The sequence below is a fragment of the Triticum urartu genome, chromosome 2 (genome assembly GCF_003073215.2).
Source record: "Triticum urartu cultivar G1812 chromosome 2, Tu2.1, whole genome shotgun sequence".
In the NCBI taxonomy this organism is placed as follows: Eukaryota; Viridiplantae; Streptophyta; class Magnoliopsida; order Poales; family Poaceae; genus Triticum; species Triticum urartu.
The window spans coordinates 154,477,347-154,500,376 of record NC_053023.1 but is presented as its reverse complement, the minus strand read 5'-3'; positions in this window follow the sequence as shown (position 1 = coordinate 154,500,376).

Below are 23,030 nucleotides of genomic sequence, written 5' to 3'. Positions count from 1 at the left end.
ATACCTAGTTCAATCTCGTTACCGGCAAGTCTCTTTACTCGTTCCGTAATACATCATCTCACAACTAACATATTAGTTGTAATGCTTGCAAGGCTTATGTGATGGTATTACCGAGAGGGCCCAGAGATACCTCTCCGACAATCGGAGTGACAAATCCTATTCTCGAAATACGCCAACCCAACATCTACCATTGGAGACACCTGTAGATCTCCTTTATAATCACCCAGTTACGTTGTGACGTTTGGTAGCACCCAAAGTGTTCCTCCGGTAAATGGGAGTTGCATAATCTCATAGTCATAGGAACATGTATAAGTCATGAAGAAAGCAATAGCAACATACTAAACGATCGGGTGCTAAGCTAATGGAATGGGTCATGTCAATCAGATCATTCAACTAATGATGTGACCTCGTTAATCAAATAACAACTCATTGTTCATGGTCAGGAAACATGACCATCTTTGATTAACGAGCTAGTCAAGTAGAGGCATACTAGTGACACTTTATTTGTCTATATATTCACACATGTATTATGTTTCCGGTTAATACAATTCTAGCATGAATAATAAACATTTATCATGATTATAAGGAAATAAATAATAACTTTATTATTGCCTCTAGGGCATATTTCCTTCACTAACCACCCAGAGCCAAAGAGAATTGGGCATCACTTAAGTCTTCTTGTCTGTGTGATCTGAAGACTTATTACACTTGAGGACTGTGCATCCTCCAGCCGGTTAGGCATCGCGTTCTGAGCATCCAAGAGACATTGTGGATAGTTGGTGAACGAAGTCTATGAAGGTTTGGGAGTCTACCTTGAAGACTTACCCGAGTGATTGGGCGAGGTCTGTGTGACCTTAGCTCAAGGGGAATACGGTGAGGACTGGGTGTCCTGAGCTGCGTGTTCAGGACTGGGTGTCCGGGACTGTGTGTCCTAAGGTTTAAATACCTAGCCGCCCCAACCAGACGTACAGTTGTCACAGCAACTGGAACTGGTCCAACAAATCATTGTCTTCAACGAGTCACTGGTTTCATCTTCCCTTCCCTTTACTTACTATTGCTCCTTGTGAAGTCATTGTATGTTTGCACTATCTTTTGTCTTCACTGAGTGACTGCATGTTCTGTATGGCTTCATAATATCTTCCTACCCGATCCTTACTACATTGCTGCTATTAAGTCATTGTGCTTTCACTTCATTGAATACTTGACTATGGCTTGCCTAGTGTAGTCTACCTTCCGCTGCATGGTAATAGGTTTATTTCTATCGTTTGTCTTCATAACTTCCACGTTTTGAAGACTTTCATAAAAATCGCCTATTCACCCCCCTCTAGTCGATATAACGCACTTTCAGGTAGATTTCTCAGCAGGACCACATCTTGCCGTATGTCTTCTGGCAAAAGCTTCAGAATGCTGGCTCTGGCATCGGAGGCTAGGGCATGCTGGCATGAGGAACCTCCACACCCTTGCAAAGAAGAAGCATGTCATAGGCATCGAGGGCGTCAAGTTCAAGAAAGATCACTTATGCGGTGCCTGTGAAGCAGGAAAGATGACGAGGGCCAAGCATCCCTCGAAGACAATCATGACAACAACTCGACCCTTCGAACTGCTCCACATGGATCTTTTCGGTCCCACTCATTACTCAACTCTTACTACTACTGCTTGTCCCTATGGCTTTGTCATTGTTGATGTTTGTCATTGTTGATGATTATTCTAGATATACTTGGGTGCACATAATCCTCTACAAGACTGAAGTGCAGGATGTCTTCAGACGCTTCGCCAATCGAGCAATGAACAACTATGGCGCCAAGATAAAGCACATCAGAAGTGACAATGGCACTGAATTCAAGAACACTGGCCTCGATACATATCTTGATACTTTGGGCATCACACATGAATTCTCAGCTCCGTACATGCCACAGCAGAATGGCGTCATCGAACGCAAGAACAGAACACTCATTGAGATGGCCCGAACGATGCTTGATGAATACAAGACTCCAAGAAAATTCTGGCCTGAAGCCATTGATATTGCATGCCATACAATCAACCGTGTTTATCTTCACAAGCTTCTGAACAAGACATCTTATGAGCTCCTTACTGGTAAGAAGCCAAATGTCAGTTACTTCAGAGTATTTGGCGCAAGGTGCTGGATCAAGGATCCACATCACACTTCAAAATTTGCACCAAAAGCAGATGAGGGTTTTATGCTTGGATATGGAAAGGATTCACACTCCTACAGAGTCTTCAATTTCTTTCATTATAAATTGGTTGAAACAGTGGATGTGCGGTTCGATGAGACTAATGGTTCACAAAGAGAGCACCTGCCAAATGTGCTAGATGAAGTTCCATCCAGTGAATCAATCAAACTTATGGGAACTAGAGAAATTATACCCTCTGAAGCTCAACCTGAAGAGGAACTTATCATCTCCGCACCTGATCAACCTGAAGACAATGCTCAGCCTGAAGACAAACCCTCTAACAATGACAATGATCAGCAAGAACAAAATCTTCGCCCTGTACATCCTCGTGTTGCCAATGAAGTGTAGATTGAGAGAATAATTGATAGCATCAATGCACCCGGTCCGCTCACTCGTTCAAGGGTAACACAGCTAGCAAATTTCTGTGGGCACTTCACATTCGTCTCAATAACAGAACCCAAGAAAGTTGAAGAAGCCTTCATGGAACCTGAATGGATTCAAGCTATGCAAGAAGAGCTTCAACAGTTTGAGCTGAATAATGTATGGGAACTGGTTAAGCGTCCTGATCCTCGGAAGCACAATATAATAGGCACCAAATGGATATACCGCAACAAGCAAGATGAGCATGGTCAAGTTGTCAGAAACAAAGCTCGTCTCGTTGCTCAAGGATATACTCAAGTTGAAGGGATTGACTTCGATGAAACATTTGCTCCTGTGGCTCGACTTGAAGCCATACGCATACTGCTGGCCTATGCAAATCATCATAACATACTTCTATATCAAATGGATGTGAAGAGCGCTTTTCTCAATGGCAAGATTGAAGAAGAAGTGTATGTTGCACAACCGCCTAGCTTTGAAGATCCAAAACATCCTGGCATGGTATACAAGCTCAACAAGGCACTGTATGGCCTCAAACAAGCCCCTCGGGCTTGGTATGACACACTCAAATACTTCCTGAAGAGCAAAGGCTTCACACCTGGTTCCCTCGACCCCACTCTATCCACGAAGACATATAATGGTGAACTGTTTGTGTGCCAAATATATGTGGATGACATTATCTTCGGCTGCACCAATCAGAAATACAGTGAAGAATTTGGATATATGATGCAAGAGCAATACCAGATGTCCATGATGGGAGAGCTGAAGTTCTTCCTTGGTCTTCAAATACGATAGCAACGCAACGGCATCTTTATATCTCAAGAGAAGTACCTCAAAGATTGCCTGAAGAAGTTCAGTATGCAAGACTGCAAAGGCTTCACGACGCCAATGCCAGCCAAACATCATCTGGGTCCCGACGACAATGGTAAAGAGTTCGATCAAAAGGTATACCGCTCCATGATTGGTTCTTTACTTTATCTATGTGCATCTAGGCCAGATATTATGCTTAGTGTTTGCATGTGTGCTCGATTCCAAGCGGCACCAAAGGAATCGCATCACTTAGCTGTGAAGCGAATTCTTCGATATTTGTCTTACACCCCAACTCTAGGATTATGGTATCGAAAGGGCTCAGAGTTTGATCTAGTTGGATTCTCGGATGCTGATTATGCTGGTGACAAGGTTGATCGCAAGTCTACATCAGGCACATGTCATTTTCTGGGACGATCACTTGTATGTTGGTCTTCAAAGAAGCAGAACTGTGTATCTCTCTCCACTGCTGAATCTGAATACATTGCTGCTGGATCTTGCTGCGCTTAGCTTCTGTGGATGAAGCAAACACTCAAAGACTATGGCATTCATCTGAAGCAAGTGCCACTCTACTGCGACAACGAAAGCGCCATCAAGATTGCCAACAACCCAGTTCAGCACTCGAAGACAAAGCACATTGAGATTCGTCATCACTTTCTCAGAGATCATGTTGTGAAGGAAGATATTGATATCATACACGTCAACACTGAAGAGCAATTGGAAGATATCTTCACCAAGCCCTTGGATGAGAAGAGATTTTGCAAGTTACGGTGTGAGCTAAATATCTTGGAATCCTCAAATGTCCCGTGATCAGGCACACATCCTAACACTTATGCATATTGATGACTTAGATGTGCAACACACGAAGTAAAGTATATCTTCAATCAATGAAGACATGCATTCTAAGTGTGAATACATTAATGAGGAATTTGACTTCGGAGCGCCACGATAATTGTGTGCCGTGTCTGGGTCTAATACTTCCTATACGGTGGGTAACGCCACCACCAAATGTTTTGTTTGAAGTGTTTCACTCATGGCGTTACATTTGCTATGTCTTCACATTTGGTTTGGCTTCAATCTCAACATGTCTTCATGATTATCTTCACTATGTTGATTATATATATACTAGTGTTCTGTCCTCTACAGCATTCACTTATAGCTATGTCTTCTTGTTGAATCTTTTGAACTAAGTGAATGTGATCGGACCCTAACCTCTCTATGCTTTCTATCTCAAACTCTATATCTCCAAATCGTATGCATTCTTTTGAAACTATCAAATGTCTTCTCTGCATCCTTATCAGCAAAAGATACAGAGACAAACATTAAGTCTGCTTTCAATGCTAATTCATTCACCTGAAACCCGGAGAAGTGGGAACGACCACCCGACAACCCAGGCGTGCGTGGGACGTGGAACAACCTCCAATATGCTGCATGATGGCCACGTGTTCCTCAGATGTGAATCGCCAGGGGCACCTGTGTAATAACACAGAGCCGCCCCTGTCCCTATAAATACATGCCACACCACAGTCATTATTTCTTCTTTCACTCTTGCACGAACCCTAGCGCCACCGCTAGCCCTCGACGACGCCGGCGACTAAGCGCTTAGCTGCCGCAACCTCTCCGACGCCGTCTTCACGCCGACCGCGGACATCGTCCTCTCCGCCATCGCCGTAGGTGTCCTCTATCGCCAAGTTAGGGCACGGACGATCGAACTGCTCGGCCTCCTCTTCCACTCTGTCTAGCAGTTCCTTGTGTGGTAAATAAAAACCTCCTTTTTACGGCCCCTTTGATCCTACAGATTCGTCACTTTCTACCACAAGTGGTTTTTGTTCACACATGTTGGATCCACTTCATACTGCATCTCATATTATGCCTAGTATGTTCACTTATGCTTCACAAAGTAGTTAGATTCCTCACTTGTACTGATCCGTGGATTCGTACAAATCTGGAACCAACTCCTTATCTATGAGTGAATATCTTTGCATGATGAGGTCAATGTCTTCTAAACTGATTTATCTTCAAAATCTTCTGAGAATGCATATGACCTCTTCCCCTTCCCTCGCACCTTAATGCTATCACAGGTACATGTCCGTGGGAGAATCCCTTGGTTCTCATAGTCTGCATTCATTTGCAGAATTCTTACAGTATCATATAAATTCTCCCGAAGCCAGTTCCTGTTTGTCCAGCAAGCGAAAGCCTTTAAAGCCTTTGAACGTGTTGAAGCCATTCAGTTTGAAGTTCATGGCTGCAGAGAAATCAGCAAGGAAGGGTGGCAGACAGCGTCGTGGGGGAACATCAAGAGATTTGCCTGATGACCTCTCAGAGCTTTACAAGACAGATCCTGAAGAGGATTATAATCAGAGCAAGACACGAATCCAATGGATTCGACGATATTGGGCAGAACAGTGGTTCAAATACAGATTTGTGACAAAGGAATATGCTGAGAAAAATGCCATCATGCGACCTTGGGGAGACATCCTATACAAAAATCTTCAACCCAGGTCCAGAGATGCAGCCATTGAACAAAGCTTCTATCCCTGCATGGTCCGTGGACCACAGCCTGCGGATGCTGACCCATCGTCACTGCTATGGTGTCGAGACGACAATCTATTCAAGCGCAACTTCCAGTTTGCCCAGAATCCGGCGAAGCCGAACAAGAAGTCTTTGGGACTAGACTTGAACCCTGGTCCCTCTGCTCCACGTGCCGATGGCACCCGCGAAGCTGAACCCAATCTTGTTGGGCCCTTCTACAACCTGGAAGGTCTCATCACTCATATCGTGGTTCAAGGGACAGCCGTGGATGAGCCTGCAGATGACACTGAATCAGATGAAGCGCCTGCAGCACCGAAGCCAAACAAACTGAAGCAGCCTAAAGCTTCAAAGCCTGCCTCAGCACAAAAAATCTCACGGGCGAAGCCACTGGCTACTGCACCTCCTGAAGACAGTGTGCAGTCTGAAGATCTGTCACGCATGTCCAAGCCCCAGAAAGTCAAGATGCCTCTGCCACACACCAGCTAAGAACTGACTGCTGCTGCTATTCTGCGCAACGATGCCATTGATCTGTCCAGTGATGAAGATCTTGCAGATGACGCTCTTGAGCAACTGATCAAGAGCAAAGAAGAAGCAGAAATCTTCAATGATCTGCCTCTCTTTGACGTGGCAATCATCCACAACTTCATTGATGAGTGGTTTGACACGCCCAACCTCAGCTTCAAAGATCTGCAACTTCCAATTGGCCTCAGTGTCGCCTTCCATGGCGCCATTGCTTGAGAGCTAGCTCTAGCTCAGCGCATCGTCGAACTAAAGCAGAAGATTGACTTTGAGAAAGCTCAGTTCAAGAAGCATATGGCCAAGCTCAGTGTGCAAGAGGTGAAAAACTTCAAGATTATGCTGGACGAGCTCAAAGAAGCCTTTCTCAAGAAACATGCAGAAGCTCAAGGTTCTCGTGAGCGCATGAAGGTCCTGGCTGACAAGAGTGTGCAAGCCTACAATGAGGCTAAGAAGCGCAAGGCCCTTGGTCATCCTGGCATCGACCCCAGGATGGCTGCAAAGCAGCAGCAGAAGAAGAAGCCCGCTATGGCCGAACCCGACGCACCAAGGCAGGAAGCACATCCCATTATCTTCCCAACCAGCATGACTGGCTCGAAGCCAAAAGCCAGGTCTACCGCTTCAGAACTGAAGAAGACAAGGACTGGTGAGGCTGAAGCCAGAAAGAGGAAACATTCTGAAGCCTCTGATGCTGCTCCCTCCAAGAAGAAGCGGAAGACCAAGAAGGAACGGGCTGCTCCCACAGAGCCCTTAATTGTTGAACCCATCTCCATGGTTCGCCCTGCCGCTGAACATCAAGAGCGCCAACTGACTGTCCATGAGCCTGCTTCCACAGAGTCTCATGAAGCTGAAGACTTTCCAGCAGCTGATCTCATTGCTGCTGAAGACATTGGTCACCATGACCATGTTGAAGATGATGCAGTTCTTCCTCAGATCGAGCACCAACAGGTATCATTGCCTGTGCTTACGCACAGTGAACTCATCAGCATTGGTCGTCCTCTGACGCCAATTGCTCAGGATGCATCATGGGATGATCACCCACAAGAACAAGAAGAAGATGACCTTGAGGCCCAGCCAACTCCTTCTCCAAAAGCGTCGCCAGCGTTACGCAGGCTTCGCAAAGGACCAAGGCCTCCAGTCTCTGAATCTGAAGCTAAAGTTGCTGAAGATGTTCCGGCTGCATCAGCCAATGAAGAAGAAACCCCAAGAGTTGCTACACCCCCGTCTCACCAAGAAGTTGTTCTCGAGGAGAACGTGACTGTGACCGACCCTCCAGCTCATCAAGTGGAGGTTGAGAATCTTGAGGCTGCCACCACCAAAACAAATGAAGCCAATGACGTTGTCATGACTGAAGCAAATGTGGAGCCGGCACCAACCAATGAGCCAGAAGTCAGTGAAGCAAATAATGCCACTGCTCCTGTTCCTGCGCCTGCTGCTGGTCCTCAGTTTGACTATCATGTTGAGCACAGGCCTCAGGTATAGAAGCCAATTCCAAGGTTGCCCAGGTTTCCAGGTCCTGCATCAGCACCTGGATCCTTCAATGTCAACAGCTTCAAAGCAGACAACACTTTCTTCAACAGCTCCAAGAACCCCTACTCAAGGGAACGAATATCTTCTGATCGGTTCTGGAGCTATCCACAGCGAAGCTATTACTCCTGCATTCTGTACAATCAAGGTCGCATCTTCCCACATAAGCGTCTTGACACCGAAGCAATAGCTGGTCTGCCCTGTCTGGAAGAAGCTCTGGATTGCTTCAAAGAGGTTGGACTGTTGCCTTTTGTTACCGACCAAGAGCACTGGAACGAAGAGTTGCTGCTCCAATTTTATGCCACACTTCACATACGTGGCTACAACAGAGATCCGAAGACTTGGGTCCTGGAGTGGATGACAGGAAATGTTCATCACGAAGCCAAAGCCTTTGATATCATTGAGCTCACTGGTCTGCCCACTCCTGGAGATCTCTATGAACCTGGCTGTCAGCTTCACAGTGAAGCTATGGAGAACATCTTTCAGAAGCCTGAACCGAACATGAGTCAGATGCTCAGTATGATGAAGCCCTTGCCACAAGATGCTGCATATCCTAAGGAGTTCTTTGTTGAAGACCTTGAGTATCTGTCAAGGACTATCTATCACATCATAGGGCGAACTCTCTGGCCCATCAAAGGACATTCTCCACATGCCAAGCTGGAAGGTGCAATGAAGACTTTGGTCTTCTATATTCTTCATGGCAAATGCTTCAATGCACAAGACTTCTTCATCCGCCAACTTGCTGCATCAGGCTCTGATCTTTTTGGCTTGAAGTTCTACGCTCCATGGATAATGCGGCTGATTAAACTCCACTCCGCTATCTCATATCAACCATCTGCTCGCAATCATCAGATCTTTCTGCCTGATGTGGATATGTCCATTGAAGCCATTTATCCTGAGCCTGCCAAGGAGCCTCTTAGTCTTCAGAATGCGGAGCATCAAAGTTTCTCTCAGAACATTGAAGGAGTTGAAGCAGTCACTCGTGTTTATCCTCTGGCTGGAACTACACATGCACCTCATCGTGCCCTTACTGAAGCCACCGAAAGCACTATTGCCCAACGACCCAAGAAGCGATCTCGGGTTCTCAATGACCGAGAGCTTCTGGTGGCTCTTCATCAGAAACAGGATAGGCATCATGACTGGCTGAAGCGCCAAATGCAAAGCCTCTTGGTGGATGTCAACCGCATTCGCAATCTTGCCACCAAGAATGCCTTTGTTGCCCATGAAACCTCTCGACGCACATGGAAAGGGCTGACGCTTATGTGCTCCAAAGATGATCTTCAAGAGGATGGCTTCTCTGAATGCTTCAAGTTTGACTCCACACCTCCTCGAAGGGCAGTGCTACAACGAACTCCATCTCTTGAAGACTCTGAGTTCTCTTCCTATGCGGCAACTGTGAATGCCAGAGTGATCGAGGACGAAGACGATGCTACTTCACCGCCCCCTCCTTTAGCACGCTTCGACACTGCTCCAAGTTCTTCTGCACCACCGAACACCACCAACGACCCTGCTTCTTCACCTACTCTTCATGGGAACGAGTAGATGCTCTATATCTTCAAACCTTTTTGGTCCTTACTGACAAAAGGGGGAGAAGCATATGAGTTTGATAGTCTTCAAGCGGGCCCATATGGGCGGTTGCTTTATATTTTGCCTAGTGTTTACAACTCTTGTTTTGATACATTTGGTTCTTTGAGTTGTAACACTTAAACTCGATGGTCGTCTGCTACTTATTTGCTACTTTGTGATGCGATGATAAATTCCGCATGGGCGACGATAAACTCCGCACTTAGATCATTTTGCAGACGTCCATTTTCCATTATGCATGTCATTATCTTCACATACCTTCACATGCATAATGAATTGTCATCATAAGTTGAAGAGGATCTCCACAAGTACAACCTGCCATGTGCATTTGCATTCCAAAAGAAAATTACTTATATGCACATCTTCAGGGGGGGCCCTTGCAACTTATGAAGACAATTCCTCATCCTTTACAATTTCACATATTATATTCCCCGTTGAAAACTTCAACTAGTTTGTCATCAATCACCAAAAAGGGGGAGATTGTAAGTGCATCTAGTGCCACCCCTAGTTGGTTTTGGAGTATTGACGACAAACCTAGTTGAGGGACTAATGTGTTTGTGAGAATTGCAGGATAACACAGGTAGAAGTCCCTCATTGATTCGGGTTTCCTACCAGAGATGAACCCTAAAAATGTATGAAGACATTGATGTCAAAGGTGGTATGTGAAGATACTCACATTGAAGACTATGACAAGAGACGACATCGCATGAAGCCTATGGAGCTCGAAGACTTAGATCTTTCGTAGTTCTTTTTCTTCTTTATTGAGTCATAGGAACCACCGTACTATTAAGTGGGGTCCAAGAGAACCAGTCAGAATGACTGAAGTGATGCTTAACCAAAACCTATGTCTTCGAGTGAAGACTATGAGAGCGAATCTTGTCCAGAGTCGGACAAGTCAGCTTTGCTTGTAGCCCAAGTAAAGTTGCCGTGTGTGTTTGAAATATGACCGTTGGAACACGTGTCAGTTCCTTAGTGACCCAGGGTCATTTCGGACAAATCAGGTCGGGTTGCCTAGTGGCTATAAATAGCCCACCCCCTACAACCATAAACGGTTGGCTGCTCAGAGTTAAAGTACAGCTTTTGTCGTTTGAGAGCAACCCACCTCGAAGCCTTTGAGAGAGAATTCCTTGCGAGGATAAAGCCCTAACCACCCAGAGCCAAAGAGTGTTAGGCATCACTTAAGTCTTCCTGTCTGTGTGATCTGAAGACTTATTACACTTGAGGACTGTGAATCCTCCAGCCGATTAGGCGTCGCTTTCTGAGCATCCAAGAGTCATTGTGGATCGCCGGTGAACGAAGTCTGTGAAGGTTTGGGAGTCTACCTTGAAGACTTACCAGAGTGATTGGGCGAGGTCTGTGTGACCTTAGCTCAAGGGGAATACGGTGAGGACTGGCTGTCCGGAGCTGCGTGTTCAGGACTGGGTGTCCGGGACTGTGTGTCCTCAGGTTTAAATACCTAGCCTCCCTAACCATTCGTACAGTTGTCACAGCAACTGGAACTGGTCTAACAAATCATTGTCTTCAACGAGTCACTGGTTTCATCCTTCCCTTCCCTTTACTTACTGTTGGTCCTTGTGAAGACATTGTATGATTGCACTATCTTTTGTCTTCACTGAGTGACTGCATATTCTGTTTGGCTTCATAATATCTTCCTACCTAATCCTAACTACCTAGCTACTATAGGTCATTGTGCTTTCACTTCATTGAATACTTGACTATGGTTTGCCTAGTGTAGTCTACCTTCCGCTGCATGGTAATAGGTCTATTTCTATCGTTTGTCTTCAAAACTTCCACGTTTTGAAGATTTTCATAACGCCTATTCATCCCCCCCTAGTCGATATAACGCACTTTCACCTATCAAGAGGTGTAGCTATGGTGTAAATACAACCAAGCCCCCTAGTGATTTCCCTTTGGCTTTAAGCCGATCAAGAGGTGTAGCTCAGGTTCGGATACGACCAAGCCCCCTAGTGATTTTATATGTGTCTATACAAGCCAGATCAGCCGAACTCCGCTTTATGAACAGGAGCCCTTATGTGAACATATTGGATGTAAAGACAACAGAGACCCTGCTTTAGCTGAGGCTCCGGTTTATTATATTGATCATAATATATACATTGTCATAATTATGTACATAAAAAAGAGCCTATGGCTTAAGTATAGTAAGGCCGAAGATGAGCTATATTCCACGGACGCTTGGTCTCCTCCTCCAATTTATGTGAGTATTTGTGCTCTCGAACATCGATAAGGTAGTATGATCCATTGTGCAAATTCTTGCTGACCACAAAAGGCCCTTCCCAAGGTGGGGATAACTTGTGCATATCAGTCTGATCCTGGATGAGCCGGAGCACCAGATCGCCTTCTTGAAAAGTCCTGGTTTTAACCCGGCAGCTGTGATAACGTCGCAGATCTTGTTCGTAAATCGCCGAACGTGCTGCCGCAAGATCACACCCCTCATCTAACAGGTCTAGTGAGTCCTGACGTGCTTTCTCATTATCAGCTTCCACATAAGCCGCCACACGGGGCGAGTCATGACGTATGTGACCTTTCAATGCGGTCATGCCTCTAAGTCGTGCTTCGACATGTGGGAGATATAGCCGCATCGAGGGCGTTACAGTATGTCACTAGGGAGAGCTGCCTCTGCTCCATAAACCATGAAGAAAGGCGTGTAACCCGTAGATCTATTTGGTGTGGTGTTGATACTCCATAACACCGAAGGTAACTCCTCCACCCAACAACCCGACATCCGCTTTAAAGGAACCATAAGCCGGGGTTTAATACCTCTCAAAATTTATGGATTGGCCCTTTCTGCTTGACCATTAGATTGGGGGTGAGCCACTGATGACACGTCAAGCCGGATGTGCTCACGTTGACAAAACTCTTCCATGGCACCCTTGGACAGATTAGTACCATTATCAGTGATAATGCTGTGTGGAAAACCAAACAGGAATATCACCTTTTTGATGAATCGAACCGCCATGGTCACATCACACTTACTGACTGGCTCCGCCTCTACCCATTTTCTAAACTTATCAACCGCCACCAGCATGTGGGTCTTCTTGTCCTTGGACCTCTTAAAAGGTCCAACCATATCGAGCCCCCAAGTTGCAAATGGCCAAGTGATTGGAATCATTCTTAATTCTTGAGCCGGAACATGAGCGCGTTGTGCAAACTTCTGACAACCGTCACACCTCTTTACCAAATCCTCGGCATCAGTGAAAGTGCGTTATATCGACTAGAGAGGGGTGAATAGGCAATTTTTATGAAATTCTTCACTGAGGAATTTACTGGTGAGGAAATTCCTTAGCGAAGAACTACTAGCAGCGGAATGAGTACTCAAAAGTAAACATAACAGAATACAAGCATAGTCATCATGATGAAATGAAGACAGGCACAGAGTACAAAAGCGTAAGCACAAGATAACACAGGATGAAGACAAACAGACTGAAGAAATTGAACTGAGGAAATTGAGAGTCTTTAGTCAAAGTCTTCAAACACAGATATGAACAAGCACGCAACACAGTTATGAGGAAATGGAAGAGTTGAGGAAATAGAACCAGTAAGCTTGGTGAAGATAATTATTTGGTAGACCAGTTCCAACTGCTGTCTCAGTTGTACGTCTGGTTGGAGCGGCTGAGTATTTAAACTCGAGGACACCCAGTCCTGAACACTCAGCTCAGGACACCCAGTCCTCACCGTATTCTCCTTGAACTAAGGTCACACAGACCTCGTCCAATCACTCGTGGTAAGTCTTCAGGCGACTTCCAAACCTTCACAAACTCGGTCACTCGGCAACCCATAATTCTTCTTGGATGCTCTAGACCATGACGCCTAACCGTCTGGAAGAAGCACAGTCTTCAAAGGTAACAAGCGTTGGATCCATGCAGGATCAATATCTTCAGTGATGCTCAATCACTTGGGGTTTGTAGGTGTTTGGGTTTTGGGTTTTTCCTCACTTGATGATTTTCGCTCAAAGTCCTCGGAGGATGGGTTGCTCTCAAATGACAAGTGTCAGTTTCTCTCGGAGCAGCCAACCAACTAGTGGTCGTAGGGGGCGGCTATTTATAGCCTAGGGAGTAGCCCGACATGATAAGACATAAATGCCCTTCAATGATATGATCATTAGGTGGATAGATATTTTGGGGCAGCTGGCGCATAGCACAGAAACGGTCGGAATTTTGAGTAGCAAAATCCTCAGGGCTATCATGTTCCTCACTGTGTAGGCAATCCGCACTGGCGAATTCCTAACTCCTCAGTCAGGACAAATTCCTCAGAGACCAGAAGAACTTCGTCTCTGTCACTGAAGAAATTGACTGAACTGTATGAGATTTCCAATGGCTTCACTAGAAGGGATTGGTAGGTGTAGGATTTTGAGTTGAGCATCACATGGAAATTTTTCCTTAGTATTTCCTCGACCCCCTTTAACAGTATGGTGTTTCCTATGACTCAAAAAAAGAGAAAATGAAACTATGAAAACAAAAGTCTTCACGCTTCATGTTCCTCGAATGAATACCAAGTCTTCACGGTCACACCAATTTCTTCACTTTCAAAGTCTTCAGAAAGTCTTCAGAGATCCAAAGTCTTCAGTCAAAGAACTTCATTTTTAGGGGTCGACTTTCTCTGTAAATATCAAACTCCTCATAGACTTATAGACCTGCGTACACTCACAAACGCATTAGTCCCTTAACCTATAAGTCTTCAATACACCAAAATCACTAACGGGCACTAGATGCACTTACAATCTCCCCCTTTTTGGTGATTGATGACAATATAGGTTAAGTTTTCAACGGGGTTAAACATATGAAGTGTAAATACTGATATTGAGGAATTTGATTGCAAGATATAGAAGAACTCCCCCTGAAGATGTGCATAATGAGGAATTTTCTTTTGAAGCAATGCACACTTGAAGAGTTGAATCATGGAGATCTCCGCCTATATCTTGTAATTCATACACGCATTTGACATATAACAGAGAAGAATTTGAAATGCATGATGAAATATGGTGACTGATGTAATTCAGCATGCGTGCATTAGCATATATGAGGAATAAGCATGCAGCAAAACATATCAAAAGTATCAGAGCACCATCAGGTTTAAGTTTACAACTCGATCCAATAAAGTCTCAGAAGAACGAGAGTTGTAACTTAACAAAAAAACGCCCATATAGAAAGACCCGCTTGAAGACTAACTCAAAATTCACCCCCTTTGTCATCAAATGACCAAAAGGATCGAATATGAGGACTAACTCCCCTGAAGAATATCAGGTTGATGAAGGACCAGCAACGTTGTTGGGGTCATTTGTCGTAGTAGGGCCTGCGGCAGTGTCGTCCAAGTCTTCATTTTCATCAGTGTCGCACGATGAAGAATATGAGCTGGCCACCAGAGAAGGAACCTTGACCTTCTTGAATTTCTTCAGTGGAGGTGCAGACCAGTCAAAATCTTCATTGAGACCCATTTTCTTCAGATCTTCTTCACCATACAGATGTGACAGGATTGCCCAGGTGCAACCGAAGACTTGATGGAGGTAGTAATGGTTTTTCTTCACTGCATTGTGTGTGGCAGTCATGTTGTGAAGAAGTGAACCAAACTGATGCTTAACCCATTTGTGATTTCGATCCAGCTTCTGGTGAAGACTAAGCAGAAGTTCACGGTCAGTCATCACGCGCGGAGCAGTGGCTTGAGGAGTGGACTTGGGTGCATTGGCAGAGTCATGTGTGGCAGAGTCATTATTGGTGGAATAAGATGCAGCTTTACGAAATTGACCATCCAATGGACGAATGTCTTCATCTATGACAACTGGTGTCTTGCCCTTTCCATCAACTGAGGAATATTTCTGCTTGAGGACTTCAATTGGGGGCAAGTAGCTGAGGTGATTCTGGAAATCAGCTTTGTAGTTGAGTGAAGACCTTGTCCTGAGGAATCTCATAATCCAAGGTGCATAAGGCTTCAGCTCAAACGGAGATAGTGCAACATTGGCCATAGTCCTCATGAAGAAATCGTGATAATTGACAGGAATGCCATGAACGATGTTGAATACCAGATTCTTCATGATGCCAACAATTTCCTCATCAGATGAGCCGTGGCCTTTGATAGGACTGATTGTCCTCGTAAGAATACGATAGACAGTTCTGGGCACATACAGTAATTCCTTCACGAGGAATTTGCTTCTTGGTGCTTGACCTGGCTTCAAAGGTTTCATCAACACCTGCATGTAATGATGTGTGAGCTCAGGTTCACTGTAGATGCAGCGAGCTTCTTCAAGGGGAGGACTGAGTGGTAGAGCACGAAGCAATTCAGAGGCTGGTGCAGTGTAGTGAGTGTTTTCAGACATCCAGTCCAGCACCCATGAATTCACATCTTTAGCATCTCTGGTGATGTGTAGCGTTGCATAAAATTAAAGAATAAGTTCTTCATTCCAATCGCAGATGTCAGAGCAAAAGTTTAGCTGTCCAGCATCATGAAGAACACTGAGGATTGGTGCGAAGCACGGCAGAGATTCCATATCCACGTGAGGAATATGCTCATGGTAGAAGATCTTCTCCTTGTTGAACAACACTGAGGAATAGAAATTGGCTTGACTAGCAGTCCAGAAACGCCTCTTCCTAATGCGAGCAGAGTTATATGGGTTGTAATCTTCGAAGAATACGTGCTCGCCAAAGAAATCATCAGCCTTGAACTTTTGCTTGCGTGAGAATGAATCCTTTGGCTTCGGCACAGGAGTGTCAGTGAGTTGCATCACGACCTCAGGAATCTCAATCGCAGGTTCTTTAGGCTGAGGAATTTCTGATTCCTCCTCAGTGGCAGTCTGCATCGTTGGTTGTTCAGCAGCAGCAATTTCTTCAGCACTAGTGGCTGGAATTTCCTCATGGACAGATGCAGTGGGATGAGTTTCTTCAGAGCCCATTTGTACAGTTTGTGTGGGGGACTGAGGAATTTTCTGTAGAGGGGTGAACATTGGAGAGTTTGGATGCTGACTTTCCCAGAATTCATCACTGATTACAGGTGTGGAGCAGCCAACGTCCACTTCTTCATCTTCCATTTCTTCAATGCCAGCCTCTTCAGCTGTGAACTAAGGCATAGGTGAGGAGATGATAGGTGTTGAAGGGATCACATCCACTTCAATTTCTTCATCCAATGGTTCAGACGAAGCAGCAGAAGGAGTTTCTTCATCAGATCCACTGGGGATCACATATTCTTCATCAAAAGGAACAAGGTCCTTTGATGGCCTAGTTGAGATGGGAACAACATCAATCGGATTTGCAAATGAACTTGTCATAGGCTTCATTTTCTTCGGAGCTGAAGAATCTAAAGCAACTGATGCTTTCCTTTTCTTCACTGCAGCACGCTCTGCAGCCTTGGTCTTCTTCACATCTGATGCAGATGGAAGGATTGGAGTTGAAGTTGGTGCAGGAGCAGCTGAGGAATCTGGTTGATGTTCTTCAGGCACAACTGATGCAGTTGCCCTGAGTTCTTCAGTTTATTCAGGCGCACCACTAGTGGGTGCCCTGGCAATTTCTTCAGTGGCTGGAATGCAGTCATCAGCCCTGGGACTCACATTTTCTTCAGCAGCCTGATTGTCATCAGCGGTGTTGGCATTTTCTTCAGCAGCCTGATTGTCATCAGCGGTGTTGGCATTTTCTTCAGTAGGCTGAGCAGATGCTTCAGCTTGAGGAATTTCCTGTTGCGTTGGGGCCGCAACATTGGAAGTGAAGTTATCCGCAAGTTTCACAAAACGAACCTTGGCTCCAAGCCAATCGGCGCGATATGCGTCAAAGTCATCACTGAGTTTCTTGATCTCAGTCTGAATAGTGACAAGTTCTTCAGTTGTCATAGAGACAACATTTTTCTTCAGATAGCGCTCTTTCTTGTACTGCGCTTTCTTGATCTGCCTGGCCTTCTCAAATTTCCACTTTTCTTCTTAAATGAAGTGGGTCGGCATGTGACTTTGGCCAGGAGTCAGCTTGAAGTCAGGCATGGGAGTGTTGGGGTCCTTGTGCCAGACATCAATGTAGTCGAGGATCAACTTGAGATCCAAAAGCAGTGGCACCTCTGATCCTTTGGCTCTAGCGGCCCTGACTTGCCTGTCTCTGATGATTTCTGCAAGTTCATCATCATCAGCTTCGTCTTCTTCAGACGGTACTTGGAAAGCGACTTGTTTCTTCTGAGGACTTGGGCGAGTACCTCGTCCAGCAGTGGCCTTTGTCTTCAGTAGTGAGGGGCCGGCTGAGGAACTTGGTGTAGCCGAGGAACTAGCTGAGACACCTGAGGCAATGGAGATGCCTGCAGTCCTTTGGCATGAGGCGAGATGCACATGTGCTGAGGATTTAGTCGGAACAGCTGAGGGATTTGGCGGAGGAGCTGAGGACTTTGGAGGAACAGGAGCAACATGAGGAATTGGCCGTGAGGGCTTTGAGAATTCTGGCCGTGAGGGCATTGCTGAGGAACTTGGCCTTGAGGGCATTGTTGGTGAAGCACTTGGCTTGCGCGCAGGCTTCTTTGACATAGCCTTCTTTGGCTTGACAGCAAAGGCCTCAGCAGAGGCAGCATCAGCAGAGTCTTCATTGAATTTCCTCACTGCTTCTTTAGCTTGCTTAGCCAACTTGGCTTGGTGCTTGGCCCATTCATTAGGATAGTCCTCACCGCGCTTGAGGCTGGTGGAATCAGCAATTTGGCCAGGTGCCAATGGATCTCTTGGGCATGGAGGATTGAGTGCGAATTTCTTCATATACTTAGGAGTGACATATCTGTACTCCCTCCATTCTCTTGCCCATCTCCTCTCTATCTGCTGAATGCGCACTTTGCGCTCATTCTTAGTTTCCTCAGTAGGTGTGTAGTACCCAGCATATATTTCATCAGGGATCTCAAACGCTATATTTACCTCAAGCCTCTTTCCTCCCTTTTGTGGCTTCTTACTGTTAGCCATTTTCTTCAGTTGAGGAATTTGAACAATTGAATTCTCTGAAGATGTATGCAACTTTTCTTTGAGGAACGCTGCAAATGAGTTTTGATGAGAACCTAGTGATTCAGCAGCTGACATGTGTACCTGTGAACAGAGTATAGTTGCGAGGAATTTGAAGAGGTCATATGCGTTCTCAGAGGGTTTTTCAAAAGAACAAGTTTGAGGAATTTGACCAGATGAGTCTTCAAGAATTTCACTAAGCGTTCTTTGTCTTAGATTCCAGAGTTGTATAGATCGAAGATCCACACAATTGAGGAATCTTGAAGAAAAATGATGCTTAGTGAAACGAATCAAGAACCGATGACTTGTGAGGTGTTTAGTGTGTGAAACTATGAAAAAAAAACACCTTTGAAGATTTTGAAGATAATCATTCGAATCAACAAGGGTAGTAAAAGTAACTTTTAATTACCCTGGACGAAGAACACGACGAACTGAAGTAAGGAGATGTGAAGTTCGTCTGTGCAGATCTTCCACGCCCTAACTTGGCGGAGGAAGACGGCTACGGCGGCGGCGGAGTGAAGATTTCCGCGGTCGGCGCGAGTACGTCGGCGACGAGGTCGAGGCAGTGAAGCTCTTCCTCACCGGCGGCGATGAAGTAGCGGCGGCGCTAGGGTTTGAGAATCTCGAGCTGGAGAGAGAGGTCGAGCGGAGTAAAAGAAGTGAGGAAGGGAAGGAGGGGTATTTATAGCCACGGTGAAAAACTGCTCGCCCGAAGAAATTGGACGAACGTGTCCCTGACCCTTCTCATTCGCTTGACATGTGTCACCCACGTACTGAGAGGTGGAGATCGTGTGCGATCGTGGGTGAGTGGATAAGTATAACGTGGGATGCAGAACGGTTTGAGCGGCAAAGCCGAAATTTTTGATAAGATAGGTTTTAAAGTTCCGTTCGCAATTTCTTCAGTTGACAAGGACACAATGAAGATTTTGAACGAGTTTCAAATAGAACACACATGAAGAATTTGTGAATAGATTGGGTTGAGTATAGCATAGAGGGGGAAGGGTCCGATCACATTCACTTAGCAGAAAAACCAACTTGAAGAATTAGCAATAAGTGAATGCTGTAGAGGACATAAACTTATATATATATAGTCAATGAAGAAAAACGAAGGAAGCAGTGAAGACAATGCAAAGTTGAAGAATATGAATAATTGAGGAATTTCAACTTTTGGTGGTGGCGTGACCCACCTTATAAGAATGATGATTTCAGACACCGCGTACAATTATCGTAGGGTTCTGAGAATCAAATTCTTCGCTAATTTCTTCACACTAAGAATGTTGTTCTTCATTGAATTGAAGAAAAACGTTTCTTCATGTGTTGCACATCTAAGTCATCAATTTTGCATAAGTGTTAGGATGAATGTGCTTTGTGTTCGAGTGCTGAACTGGGTTGTGAGCAATCTTGATGGCACTCTCATTGTCACAGAAGAGAGGCACATTCTTCATGTTGACGCCGTAGTCCTTGAGAGGTTGCTTCATCCATAGCAATTGGGCACAGCAAGAACCAGCGGCAATGTACTCAGCTTCAGCAGTAGATAGTGATACGCAGTTCTGTTTCTTCGAGGACCTACAGACCAAAGATCGTCCGAGGAAATGACATGTACCAGATGTTGACTTGCGGTCCACATGATCACCAGCATAGTCAGAGTCAGAATATCCAATGAGATCAAAAGCTGAGCCCTTGGGGTACCATAATCCAAGTGTTGGTGTGTGAGCTAGATATCGAAGAATATGCTTCACAACCTTGGGTGTGATTCCTTCGGTGTAGCTTGAAATCGGGCACACATGCAAACACTAAGCATTATATCTGGCCTAGATACACATAAGTACAATAAAGAACCAATCATGGAGCGATATACCTTATGATCGAAGTCAATACCATTTTCATCAGTGCACAGATGGCCATTTGTGGGCATAGGAATTTTGACGCCTTTGCAATCTTGCATGCTGAATTTCCTTAGTACATCCTTGAGGTATTTCTCCTGAGATATGAATATGTCATTGCGTTATTGACGAATTTGAAGACCAAAGAAGAATTCCAACTCTCCCATCATAGACATTTGATATTCTTCACTCATCATATAGGCAAATTCATCACTATAACGTTGGTCAGTACAGCCAAAGATAATATCATCAACATATATTTGGCACACAAACAATTCACCATCATAAGATTTAGTGAAAAGAGTAGGGTCGAGTGAACCGGGTTTGAAGCCTTTCGTCATGAGGAATTCCTTCAAAGTATCATACCACGCCCGTGGGGCCTGCTTGAGGCCATAGAGGGCCTTGTTGAGTCTGAAGACTTTGTCAGAATTCTTTGGATCTTCAAAACCTGGGTGTTGAGCAACATATACTTATTCCTAAGCTAACATTGAGGAATGCACTTTTCACATCCATTTGATATAAAGTGATATCATGATGGTTAGCATAAGCAAGTAATATGCGAATAGCCTCAAGTCTAGCAACAGGTGCAAAAGTTTCATCAAAATCAATTCCTTCAACCTGTGTGTAGCCTTGAGCTACAAGCCGTGCCTTATTCCTCACCACAAGGCCATTTTCATCTTGCTTGTTGCCGTAGATCCACTTTGTGCTGATGATATTGTGCTTGCGAGGATCTGGACGTTTCACCAGTTCCCAGACATTGTTGAGCTCGAACTGATGTAATTCTTCTTGCATGGCCTGAATCCACTCAGGCTCCAGAAATGCTTCATCTACCTTAGTGGGTTCTATAATAGAGACAAAAGCATAGTGCCCACAAAATTTAGACAAATGTGAAGCTTTTGAGCATGTGAGAGGACCTGGCGCTTTGATGTCATTGATGATCTTTTCAACTTGCACTTCTTTTGCAATGCGAGGATGAGCTGGTTGCCGTTGAAGAATTTGATCAGTGTTTTCTTCAGCACCATTTTCTTCAGCATTTTCTTCAGGTGCATTAGCTCGACGTTCTTCATGTTCTGGAATGAATTCTTCAGCAGATTATTTAGTGGGAATGACATCCTCAGTAGCCTTGAACTTGATAGTTTTCTCAGGTGCTGGTTCATCTATCACAATAGGTAGGTGCTCTCTTTGCGAGCCATTAGTTTCATTGAACCGCACATCTACAGTTTCAACAACCTTGTGAAGAACGTTGTTGAAGACTCTGTAGGTGTGCGAGTCCTTTCCGTAACCAAGCATAAAACCTTCATGTGCTTTCGGTGCAAATTTTGAGTTGTGATGAGGATCTCTAATCCAACATTTAGCACCAAAGACTTTGAAATAACTTACATTGGGTTTCTTATCAGTGAGGAGTTCATAGGCAGTTTTCTTGAAGAATTTGTGAAGATATACTCTGTTGATGATGTGGCACATAGTATCAATTGCCTCAGTCCAGAACCGACGAGGCGTTTTGTATTCATCAAGCATAGTGCGAGCCATCTCAGCAAGAGTCCTGTTCTTACGCTCCACTACGCCGTTTTGCAGAGGAGTATAAGGAGCAGATAACTCATGAGTAATACCAAGTTCATCAAGATAGTCATCGAGACCAGAATTCTTGAACTCAGTGCCATTGTCACTTCTGATGTGCTTGATCTTCACACCAAAGTTGGTTGAAGCCCTCGAGGAAAATCGTTTGAAGACTTCCTGCACTTCATGTTTGTAAGTAACAAGGTGTACCTGTTTGGGAACGTAGTAATTTAAAAAAAAATCCTAGGCACACGCAAGATCATGGTGATGTATAGCAACGAGAGGGGAGAGTGATGTCTACGTACCCTCATAGACCAGAAGCGGAAGCGTTAGCACAACGCGGTTGATGTAGTCGTACGTCTTCACGGCCCGACCGATCAAGCACCGAAACTACGACACCTCCGAGTTCTAGCACATGTTCAGCTCGATGACGATCCCCGGACTCCAATCCAGCAGAATGTCGGGGAAGAGTTTCGTCAGCACGACGACGTGGTGACGATCTTGATGTTCTACTGTCGCAGGGCTTCGTCTAAGCACCGCTACAATATTATCGAGGATTATGGTGGAAGGGGGCATCGCACACGGCTAAGAGATCAATGATCAATTGTTGTGTCTTTGGGGTGCCCCCTGCAGCCGTATATAAAGGAGCAAGGGAGGAGGAGGCCGGCCCTAGGAGGGGGCGCGCCAAGTGTGGAGTCCTACTAGGACTCCCTAGTCCTAATAGGATTCCACCTCCCATATGGAATAGGAAAAGAGGAAGGGAAAAGGAAAAGGAAGGAAGGGGGCGCCCCCTTCCCTAGTCCAATTCGGACCAGACCAAGGGTAGGGGTGCGGCCACCCTTGAGGCCCTTTTCCTTCTTTCCCGTATGGCCCAATAAGGCCCAATACATATTCCCGTAACTGTCCGGTACTCCGAAAAATACCCGAATCACTCGGAACCTTTCTGATATCTGAATATAGTCGTCCAATATATAGATCTTTACATCTCAACCATTTCGAGACTCCTCGTCATGTCCCCGATCTCATCCGGGACTCCGAACTCCTTCGGTACATCAAAACTCATAAACTCATAATATAACTGTCATTGAAACCTTAAGC